The 12,026-nt window shown below is 41.8% G+C and overlaps 1 pseudogene; it reads left to right on the forward strand.

Annotated features, from left to right (window-relative positions):
* Positions 1 to 5,652: 5,652 nt before the first annotated feature.
* LOC132821389 (alpha-1,4-N-acetylglucosaminyltransferase-like) lies at positions 5,653 to 11,659 on the forward strand (annotated as a pseudogene).
* Positions 11,660 to 12,026: the final 367 nt, after the last annotated feature.

Raw genomic sequence — 12,026 nt, forward strand, 5'->3', positions numbered from 1 at the left:
AAGGAGGCTGAGGGGTGGTCTTATAGAGATTTACAAAATCATGACATGCGGAGAAAAAACAAATAGCCAAAGTCTTTGCCTGGGGTAGGGGAGTTCAAAACTCAGGGGGTTTGGTTTAAGATAAGAGGGGAAAGATTGAATAGGAACCTCAGAGGCAACCTTTTCACACAGAGGGTGGGGTACATATGGAAAGAGCTGCCAGAGGAAGTGGTGGAGCCAAGTACAAATACAACATTTTGGACAGGTAGATTGGTAGGAAAGGTTCAGAGAGATTTTGGACAAAAGCAGGCAAATGGGATTAGTTAAGTTTGGGAAACCTGGTCGGAATTGAGGAGTTGGATTGAGAGGCCTGACTTGGTGACTCTGGGACTCCAGTATGAATACATTGATAAAGAAAAAGAATGCAATATGAATTTAAAACAGCAAACAACATAAAAGGTAGATTATATAGGTAGAAGATCCTTTATCCAAAATGCTCGGGACCAGCTATTTTTCAGAATTCTGAATTTTCCAGTTTTCAAAATAGTAACAGTTTAATTGTGACATTTTAAAAAATCTTACCAGAGAAGCATATATAATTCCACAATTACCAGGTACATAGATGGTGACATCTTGAAAAATGTCCAGATTACAGAGGAGGAAGTGTTGGATGTCTTGAATGCTTAAAAGTGGATAAATCCCCAGGACCTGATCAGATGTACCCGAGAACTCTGTGGGAATCTAGGCAAGTGATTGCTGGGCCTCTTGCTGAGATATTTGTATCATCAATAGTCACAGATGAGGTGCCAGAAGAGTGGTGGTTGGTTAATGTGGTGCCACTGTTTAAGAAAGGCGATAAGGGCAAGCCAGGGAACTATAGACCGGTGAGACTGACCTCAGTGGTAGGCAAGTTGTTGGACAGAATCCTGAGGGAAAGGCAAGGACTGAGCAGGATAGTCAACATGGCTTTGTCCGTGGGAAATCATGTCTCACAAATGTGATTGAGTTTTTGAAGAAGTAACAAAGAGGATTGATGAGAGCAGAGCGGTAGATGTGAATTCAGTAAGGCGTTCAACAAGATGCCCCATGGGAGACTGGTAAGCAAGATTAGATCTCATGGAATAGAGGGAGGACTAGCATTTGGATCCAGAATTAGCTCAAAGGTAGAAGACAGAGGGCTGCTTTCCAGACTGGAGGCCTGTGACCAGTGGAGTGCCACAAGGATCGGTTCTGGGTCCACTACTTTTTGTCATTTATATAAATAATTTGGATGCGAGCAAAAGAGTATAGTTAGTAAGTTTGCAGGTAACACCAAATTTGGAGGTATAGTGGACAGCAAAGAAGGTTACCTCAGATTACAACAGGATCTTGATCAGATGGGCCAATGGGCCGAGAAGTGGCAGATGGTGTCTAATTTAGATAAATGTGAGGTGCTGCATTTTGGAAAAGCAAATCTTAACAGGACTCATACACTTAACGGTAAAGTCCTAGGTGTGTTGCTGAACAAAGAGACCGTGGGGTGCAGGTTCATAGGTCCATAAAAGTGAAGTTGTAGGTTGACAGGATAGTGAAGGAGATATTTGGTATGTTTTCCTTTATTGGTTGGAGTATTGAGAACAGGAGTCATGTTGCAGCTATACAGGACATTGGTTAGGGCAGTGTTGGAATATTGTGTGTAGTTCTGGTCTCCTTCAGATTGGAAAGATATTGTGAAACTTGAAGAGTTCAGAAAAGATTTACAAGGATGTTACCAGGGTTGGAGGATTTGAGCTTTCGGGAAAGTTGAATAGGCTAGAGCTGTTTTCTCTGCAGCGTCAAAGGCTGAGGTGTGACCTTATACAGGTTTATAAAACCTTGAGGGGCAAGTATAGGGTAAATAGACAAAATCATTTCCCTGATTGGGGGAATTCAGAACTAGAGGGTTTAGGGTAAGAGGGGAAAGATCTAAAAGAGATCTCAGGGCAAACTTTTCATACAGAAGGTGGTACGTGTATGGAATTAGCTGTCAGAGGAAATGGTGGAGGCTATTTAAGTGCACATTTAAAAGGCATTTGGATGGGTATATGAATAGGAAGGGTTGGAGCAATATGGGCCGAGTGCTGGCAGGTGGGACTAGATTGGGTTGGGATATCTGGTCAACATGGACGAGTTTGACAGACCAGCCTGTTTCCGTGCTGTACAGCTCTCTGACCCCAACTCTATGACATCAGTTTATGTTTAGTCTGAATTTTATGTTCCTCTGTGAGCTCTTGGTTGCAGTGTTACTTGTAACTCTTACCACAGCGATGTTAACAGCAGAGTTGCTCCTGTCATTGTTCAGCTTTTCTGCTTCACCTTGTGCATACTTCATAATTTTGCCACTGAGACTGATTTCTTTTGCTTATCACCTTTCACCTCGATGACAACAGTGACTGGCACATTCAAAGCCATCCTGTCTCAGCCAGTGGTGTAAAGTTGCAGACTGTATTCCTCCTTACTCCTTGATGTTTCTTACAGCAGCTGTCTCTCTTGCAGTTCTCAGAATCCACATCATTTCAGTTGTGCACATCGAACACCGTGTTTCAGGTGTAGCATTTAATGTTGAAAATATCCAAACCAAAGTATTTACAACAGATGTCACATGACTATGAGAGGTCAATGTCATTATAACTGCATTTCTCCACACAGAAGGCAAAATGGCCAAGACCTGATGTAGTGTTTCCCAGGACTTTGTGGGAGGTTCGAGGGGAAATTACAGGGCCCCTAGTGGAGGAATTTGTATCACGACAGCCGTGTGTGGCATACTTGAAGATTAGAGGATGGCTCATGTTGTGCCATTATTTAAAAAAGGCGACAGGGAAATGCCTGGGAACTAAAAACCAGTGAGTCTGACATCTTGGGGTGAAGTTGTTGGATGCGATTCTGAGAAACAGATCTACAGACATTTGAAGAGGCAAGGATTCATTTCAGATTGTCAGTATGTCTTTGTGCTCAGGAAATCATGTCTCACAAACTTAATTGAGTTTTTGAAGGTGTGACCAAAGCAGTAAAAGAGGGCATTAAACATTATCCACAAAGCTTTTGACTAGGTACCACATGGTAGGTTGATAAGTAAGGTTAAATCTCACAGGATCCAAGGAGAGCTAACCAGTTGGATAAAAAAAATTGGCTTGACAGTCGAGCACAGTGAGTGGTGGGAGAGGGTTGTTTTTCAGACTGAAGGCCTGTGACCAGCGGTGTGCCACAGGGATCAGTGATTGGTCCAACTGTTTCTTGTCATTTATGCAAATTACTTAGATGAGAATTTAAGAGGCATGGTTAGTAAGTTTGTGGGTGACACCAAGATTGGTGGTCTTGTGGGCAGTGAAGGAGTTTATCTGGGAATACAGTGAGCTCTTGATCAACTGGACCAATGAACTGAGGAACGGCAGATGGAGTTTAATTCAGATAGTTGCGAGGTGTTGAATTTTGGCAAGGCAAACCAAGGCAGGACTTACACAGTCAATGGTAAGACCCTGGGGAGTGTTATAGAACAAAAGATCTAGGGATACAGGTTCTAGATTCATAGCTCCATGAAAAGGGAGTCACAGATGGACAGTGCGGTGTAGAAGGCTTTTGCCATGCTGGCTTCCATCCATCAGAGCACTGAGTATAGACTATGGGACATCTTGTTGCAGCTGTACAAGATGTTGGTAAGCAGCATTGGGAGTTCTGTATACAGTTCCAGCTGCCCTACTAGAGAAAGCTGTGGGTGTACTGTACCTTTAAGAGAGTTAAAAGCTGCTACAGCTACCTGACAGCAACACGTGTTCTCAATAAGGTAACACTTGGTCGAAGCCAAATTATTTGGTTGCTTGCAAATGACAAAACAGATTTGAATTAGGCCAATCAGTTTAAATTATATCCTGGAAAATACCAAACTCCAATCCAGTTTGAATTTAGTATATTGACAATATTAAAAGCCAATGACACAATCTGACGCTCTTGGGGTATAAGGCTGGGGAAAATTGAGAGGAGAATAGCCAAGCTACCAGCATGTAAAAAGACTGCATGAGAAATAGCTCTCTTAAAGGTACCTTTATCGATCAGTAACCTGTGAAGTAGAATCCCCAAGAAGAAGAAAAGACCAAAATACAGAGGAGAAGCGAAAGCTGCCTAGTTTTGAGATAAGAAGTGTTGTTTTGTAAATCATAATTGGGACTTTTATAGGACTAATCTTGCAGAAGGGAAGGTAAAAGATAGGTTAACGGAAGGAGTTGTAAATAGTTGTTAATTAATTATTCTCTGTTATACTTTAAGAAGTAAAGTTGGTAATTTTTCTTAAACTAGCTCTTGCCCTATCATATGTTCACAAATTATTGTACAGGAGAAATCTTTTCTGTGTTGCTAGTTTTAACTTCGATAGGAGAGTTTACTTTGTGTCATAACAAAAGGATATCAATAAACTCGAAAGAGTGCAAAAAAGGTTTACCAGGATTGGAAGGTTTGAGAGGTTAGATACGCTGGGACTTTTTCCTTGAAGCTGAGGAGACTGAGTGGTCACCTTATAGAAGTGTATAAAAACATGAGAGGCATAAATAAGGTAGATAGCCATCAGCCTTTCCCTGTGGTTTGGGAGTCTAAAACAAGAAGGCATTGATTTAAGGTGAGAGGGGAGAGATAGATACAGATGGGTCCAGAGAGGCAACTTTTCACATAGAGCTTGGTGAGTGTCTGGAACAGGCTGACAGAGGTAGTGATGGAAGTGAATCCAATTTTGTAATTTAAGAAACATTTGGACAGGTACATGGATGGGACAGGTATGGAGGGACACAGACCAAACACAGGCAAATGGGACGAGATTAATTATGAAAACTGGACAGCATGGATAATTTGAGTCGAGGGTCTTTTATCATGCTGTCGACCTTTGTGACATTGTGGATCAGAGGGGGTGCGGTGCTCAGCCTGACAATCCTCCTCCATTCCACATGCCCCCACGCGCAAACCCAGCCCAGTTCTATGTCCAATATGATGATTACCACCAAATGAGTGCAGATCAAGTGTCCAGCCCACAACTGAAAGCTTGCTCACACTGATCTGCCCATTAAGTGTCTTCTCCTGCAACTGAGAAAATTGCAGCCCAGTTGGGAATAGGCCATGAAGTGTTCCCATGGTAGGTATTAATTTACCAATTTGTGGGGGTCAACTGTGTGGGAAAGATGAGCTTCGGCCTTACATCCCAGATTGTCAATGGTGGAGACTGGAGGTGATGGGTTTCTGATGCACCGTAACCTTGTCTAATGGATGTTCCACCCATTAGCTCTGCCTGACCCTCCACTGATGCTACCAGACCTGCATTCTCTGTTTGTATTTCAATTTCCATTTCAATTTCCAGCGACTAATGTTTGGCATTTGACCTCATAATTGATGGTTGCTCAGGTATAGCTACACAATAGTATGAGGGGCTGTTTTATATTCACGTTAATGTTTCTTTCTTTTCATAGAAATCTTCAAACAATAATCTCCAGCATGAAGAGGAGTCACAAATCATTCTTAATTTTCCTCATTACAGTAATTGTCATTACCATCCACACTTTGTTATATTCCTCTTTGAATAAAGGATACTGCAACTTACCTGAGTTTAGAAAAAAGTTGCAAAATTATGCCGGCCAACTGAAATGGGTGATATCTAGCCAGGTCTCCCCTGCAACCACAATGACTGTGAAAGGCCCACACCCAACCACAGAGCCCGGAATTTTTTTTTTACAGACTTCCAGTGAACTAAATCCTAAACCATTGGTCATGTGCAGCATCGAATCAGCAGCAAGACTAAACCCAAACAAACCTGTCTATTTCTTTATGAAAGCATTCACTGGGAATATATCTGCATTTCGGGAACCTGAGTACAAAGCCATCCCTCTGCTTTCTTCATTCAAGAATGTCATCATCTTGCCCTTGAATCCTAAAGAATTGTTCAACAATACACCCTTGGCTGGATGGTATGAGAAGGTAAAGAACCGTGTATGGTAAAACTTACTCTCAGACATCAATCTGACAGATGAAATAATTAGCTTTCCTGACAAGCTGAATCCCAGTTTCTATATGTCTCCAGTGACACGTCATGCTGAATTGGAAGTCCTATGGCTTTTGGATTGAGGTTCAGTTTCAGATCCAGTTAATTCATTGCAGAATGTGGAAGAAAACCAGGATTATTTTCCTTTTGAAAATCAGCATTTGTCTCAATTATTCAGTTTGCACTTTGTTCATTTGTGAATGGGGATATTAATTTGGAAACATCCCAGAAAATATTAATTCAATCTGTATCCAGCAAAGATTAGATCAACATTTTGCTGTGTGTTTCTCTCATGCAAGTTTGAGAAAATGGGGATTATCTGTAAATACCAGTTAATTTCACACCTGAACAATGTTGAAATAATTTCATGCATTTAAGCCCAGAGGGTGAAGCTGAGACAGGAGATGGCAAGAAACCATTCCCGGGAGGGTGGTAGCAGTTTTATTTGGTGACTTAACTAGTTAATCTCTGTTACAGAGCTGGAGGGGAACCATGAACAAAACTTTTCTTTTTCAGTTAAATACAGAACCAAAGTCTGCAGTCAGTTCATGATTGAGAGAGGACTCGAGACTCAGTCAATTCAGTGAATACAATTTGGGAATAAAAACCATTTGGGTGCCAGTTGTGGCTGCAAGAAATATTGTCTATTGCACAATCAGAATTTCTATTTAACTCTGTCTGTAGAGACTGTTTCCCATCTGGCTACACCACAATCCAGTGACTTTCCCCATGATCTTCCTTGTGGAAGTTATCTCTGCCACCTCCATGATTGATATCTTGCCCTGTAAATCCATCAGGAATATTTCAGACATCTCAGGAGGTTCCTGCTCTGCTTCCATTGAATTCCATTCCATTTGTCTGGTTTATCTCTCATCCTCACTCTTTCTCCCTCGGTACACGATGACCATATTCTAAGTTGAGCTCATATGAAACCTTGTCTTTCCATGTAATATGGAGCATTCCAACTGTTCCGCAGGCTTGGCAGGTTTACACCTGGAAGATGTTCACCTGGAGATAGCCCTGCTGCCACCATGATTCAGCTGTGCTAACATTCATTGCCTGTCCCTTATTGCCCTTGAGGAGGTGGTGCAAACTGCCTTCTTGAACCTCTGCAGTTGGTATGTTGTCAGTAGACCTACAATCCTCTTAGGCAGGAAAGTTCCAGGATTTTGACACAATGACAGTGAAGGAACGGCGACAGACTTCCATGTCAGAATCATGAGTGGCTTAGACAGGAATTTGCAGTGAGTGATGTTCCCTTGTATCTGCTGACCTTATCATCCCAGATGGGAATGGTCATAGGTTTGGAACATGCTGTCAATGAACTTTGGTGAATTCCTGCAGTGCTTATGAAAGATAGTAAACATTGCTGCTCCTGAACATCGATGGTGAAGGAGTGAATGTTTATGGAAATGGAGCTATTCCATCAGGCTGCTTTGTCCTGGATGGTGTAAACCCTCTTGAGTGTTGTTGGAGCTGCACCCATCCAGACAATTGGTGAATACTCCAACACACTCCTCACTTGTGCCTTTGAACAGTCAGGAGTTGAGTTACTTGCTGCAGTATTCCCAGCTTCTGACCTGCTCTTGTAGCTACTGCAGGTATTGGGTGAGATCCGGGCACTTTTTAGTTAATGGTGGTCCCTCGGATATTGATAATAGTGGATTCACCACGGAGTATCAAGGGATGGTGATTAGATTGTCTCTTATTGGAGATGGTCATTGCCTAACATTTGTGTGGTGTGAATGTTGCTTTCAACAAAGACTGAATATTGTCCAGATCTTGTAGTTTTTGAACATGGATTTCTTCATTATCTGAGGAGTTATGAATTGTTCTGAACACTGTGCAACCATCGATGAACATCCCCATTTCTGATCTTATGATTGCGGGAATGTCACTGATGAAGCAGCTGAAAACACTTAGGTCCAGGACATTTCCCTAAAAAACAGCTGAAGACTTGCCCTGGAGCTGAGATGATTGATCTCAAACAACCATAGCCATCTTCCTGTGTTCCAGGTATGACTCTGACCATTGGAGGGTTTGCCCCTGATTTCCACAGATTCCTGTTTTGGTTGGGTTCCTTGAGGTTCCACTCAGTGGAATTCCACCTTGATGTGAAGGAGTGTCACTCCACCGCACCTCTGGAAATGATCTCTGTTGTCCATGTTTCATAATAAGGGTGTGATGAGGTCAGGAGCTGAGTGGCCCTGGTGGAACCCAAACTGGTTGTCACTGAGCAGGTTATTGCTGAGCAGATGCTGTTTAATAGCACTGTTGCTGACACCTGCCATCACTTTGGAGACAGTGAGGTCTGAAGATGCTAGAGATCAGAGTTGAGAATGTGTTGCTGGAAAAGCATAACAGGTCAGGCAATATCTGAGGAGCAAGAAAATCGACTTTTGGGCCAGAGCCCTTCATGAGGAATTTTCCAGCTCCTTGGATGCTGCCTGACCTGCTGTGCTTTTCCAGCAACACACCTGACATCACTTTACTGAAAGTCGAGAAGAGATTGATGGATTAGGTTTGACCAGATTGGATTTGTCCTGTTTTTGTTAATGATCCTACCTGGGCAATTTTCCACATTGTCAGATAAATAAAAATATTGTAGCTGGACTGGACAGCTTGGTGAGGGGAGCAACAAATTCTGGAGCCCAGGTCTTCAGTACAATTGTGGGAATGTTGTCAGTGCCCACAACCATTACAGCATCCAGTGCCTCCTGCTGCTTCTTAATATCATGTGGAGTGAATCAGATTGGTTGAATAGTAATATCTGTGAAGCAAGGGACCACTGGAGGAGGCCAAAATGGATCATCCCCTTGGAATTTCTGGTTGAATTTAGCTGAAGATAGCTGAAGTTTGTTCTGAATGCTTCAGTAATATGTTTTGCACTGATATGCTGGGCTCCTCCATCATTGGGGATAGGGATATTTGTGAAACCACCTCCTCCAGTGAGTTATTTAATCATCCACCACAATTCACATGTCGATGTGGCAGGTCTGCAGAACTGAGATCTGATCCATTGCTTGAGGGATCACTTATCCCTGTCTATCTCTTGCTACTTATGATGTTTGCCGTGCAGGTCATCCTGTTTGGTAACTTCACCAGGTTGGCTCCTCATTTTTAAGTACCCTTCGTGCCGCTCCTGCACTTTCCATTGAACCAGGGTTGATTTCCTGGCTTGATGGTAATAGTTGAGTGGGCAATACGTCGGACCATGGAGTTGCAAATTGCAACTTAAAAGCCAGGAATAGTTTTAGACAATAGGAGGAACCTTTTTTTATTAAAGAGTCGAGACAGAGTTTCCAAAATCTCAAAAGAGTTGAGAATGTTGTTCATCAGCAGTTGTGTTTCAAATTATCCTTTTTATTCCAAGGAGAAAGTGAGTATAGCTCTCCAGGACATTGCTTCATGTTTGTACCTGGAGACAAGACTGATGTGGTTCAAAATCTCCTGGAAAAACAAGCATCAGATGTCATTCTGAATATCAGCTTACAGGATTTTCCAAACATCACAGAATATCAAAGACAGAGTTTTGAATCTGTCTGGGTCCAAGAGAGGCTGAAGCTTGAGACCAAGGTCTGTTGGTGAAAGCCTGTGTACCCATTGGAAAGACCAGATTTATGGGGAGTTGAAACAAGGTTCAAACTGTCACTTAGCTTCAGCGAGAGGGTGGCTCTCTGGGGCAAAAATGAAAATCTCACTGGGAAAACTAGTTCTCATCTTTAAGGTTACCAGTCTTCGAAAAGAAATGAACAAAAATCAGCTGCTTTGGGAACTAAGAATAACTTTGGTTTGAAATTGGTATATTGAAAGTCTGTTTGTAAGTTTGTTCACTGAGCTGGAAAATTTTGTTTCCGACATTTCGTCACCATACTAGGTAACACCATCAGTGAGCCACCGGATGAAGCAGTGGTGGTGTAGCCCACTTTCTATTTACCTGTTTGTGTTTCCTTGGATTGGTGATGTCATTTCGTGTGGTGATATCATTTCCAGTGGTGATGTCATTTCCTGTTTCTTTTCTCATGAGGTGGTAAATAGGATCCAATTCAATGTGTTTGTTGATAGAGTTCCAGTGCTTCATCCAAAGGCTCAGTGATGATGTTACCTGGTATGGTGACGATATCTCTGAAAACGAACCTTCCAGCTCAGCGAGCAAACCTCCATCCAGAACCTCAACCTGAGCTACAAATCTTCTCAAAACTCACTAATATTGAAAATCTACACACAAAGGACAATAGGTAGTTTTATTTTCCATTGGGTCAAGAAAATGAAGAGGTACTATTCTATTCTGTGTTTTAAAGTATAATTTGCCATCAAAGATTTGTTCAATGAATCATACTTTCAATTATTTGTTATAGTAGGTGTCTCAAATTGCGAAAGCTTGATCCTTTGAGTTTTAGCTTGAAGTTTGAATATTGTTTTCCAAGCATTGATCGCCATGGGAAACTCCAAACTTTACAGTTATAAAACTATCAGGTTATACCTGAACGTTTTTGTTGTCTCTTGTGACATTCAATCGATCCCCAAGGTAGACAGATGCACGAGAGCAGGATGAGTGATTGAGCACGTGATATCCATCTCATCCAGTGACTCAGTCTTGAGATAAGTCACATTTTGATTTCAAATAGATCTGTATTTCTTTTGCACATCAATATTTCAGCATGAGCCACTGAACAGTGTAAGGAATGTGTTCAGAAATACTCTCTCGATTTGAAGACACGAAGGGTTGTTTTTGAGTACATTTCTATGCTTCATTTGACATTGCTGTGGTGTGATTCCCAGGACACTGGCTCTTGTGGTTGAAGTTGGAGACTGTGCTGGGGGAGAAAGAGTGAAATTGGCTGCAGCTTTTCTCCATTGAAAGACTGTGCAGGTTTACAACTGAACCAGATCAGATTCCTGTCTCCTCAAGACTTAAATTGCAGCCCATTACAAAGTGCTCTTAGGAAGTAGTGCTCAACCAATGAGTGTTGTGTGGAGGGAGTGGATTGCATATGGAGAGAAGGATCATTTAAAATATCAAAAGATATAAGTGATAAACCTTTTATTCTGTTACAGGTAGATCCCAGCAAGGAAGTATATTGGATTCATTAGCTCTCTGATGGCTGTCGGCTGGCCTTGCTGTGGAAGTACGGAGGCATCTATCTGGACACGGATACCATTTCACTCAAACCCTTGGAGTTCCGAAACTTCATTGTTGCAGAGTCAGCAAACTATGCGAGTAACGGAATTTTGGGATTTAACCGTTCTCATCCCTTTTTGGAGAACTGCCTGACTGATTTTGTTGAGAAATATAATGGAGCAGTTTGGGGCCAACAGGGTCCGAAACTGATAACCAGAAACTTGAAGAAATGGTGTGGGACTGATCTTCTCAATCAATTTCTCAACAAAGAATGCAAAGGGATTGGGTACATGCCCAACTACTTGTTCTACCCAATTCCATACCAGAGCTGGACACAGTATTTTGAGAAAAACAGATGGAACAATAATAATGATGCTGTCGAAAAGGAATTCTCAAAGTCAAATGCAGTCCATGTCTGGAATTTTATGAGTGGTCGTCAGAAACATGATATTAAAGGAAGCCAATCATTAATAGAATATTTCTACCAGAAATATTGCCAAAGCACATATGGAACTCTGTCAAATTAAAATTTATTTGAATGATGTGTAAAATTTCTATTGAAAATTAATAATAGCAAAATTATTGTTACTCAAACTAATCTCTGGCTGGTACCAATTGGTCCCAGTTGGCCCCACCTCATTGTACCTTTCCCTGTATCTTTCTGCTCTCTGTGAGGCAGCTGGGTCATGGTGAGGAATGGGTTTCCATGCAACTAGCTGTCCTGGAGGAAAGTGGGAGAGATGTAGGGGGAATATTGGGAACTAGGACTACGTTATTCAGATCAGGGATAATTAATCATTCATCCTCCATATTTTAAGACCCCAGGGATATTTCTGGAACCCTTTCTCTTTCTCTCAATCATTGTGTTCCCAATCACCCTGTCTCTGGTTAATG

This window comes from Hemiscyllium ocellatum, chromosome 13 (assembly GCF_020745735.1).
Source record: "Hemiscyllium ocellatum isolate sHemOce1 chromosome 13, sHemOce1.pat.X.cur, whole genome shotgun sequence".
Taxonomy (NCBI): Eukaryota; Metazoa; Chordata; class Chondrichthyes; order Orectolobiformes; family Hemiscylliidae; genus Hemiscyllium; species Hemiscyllium ocellatum.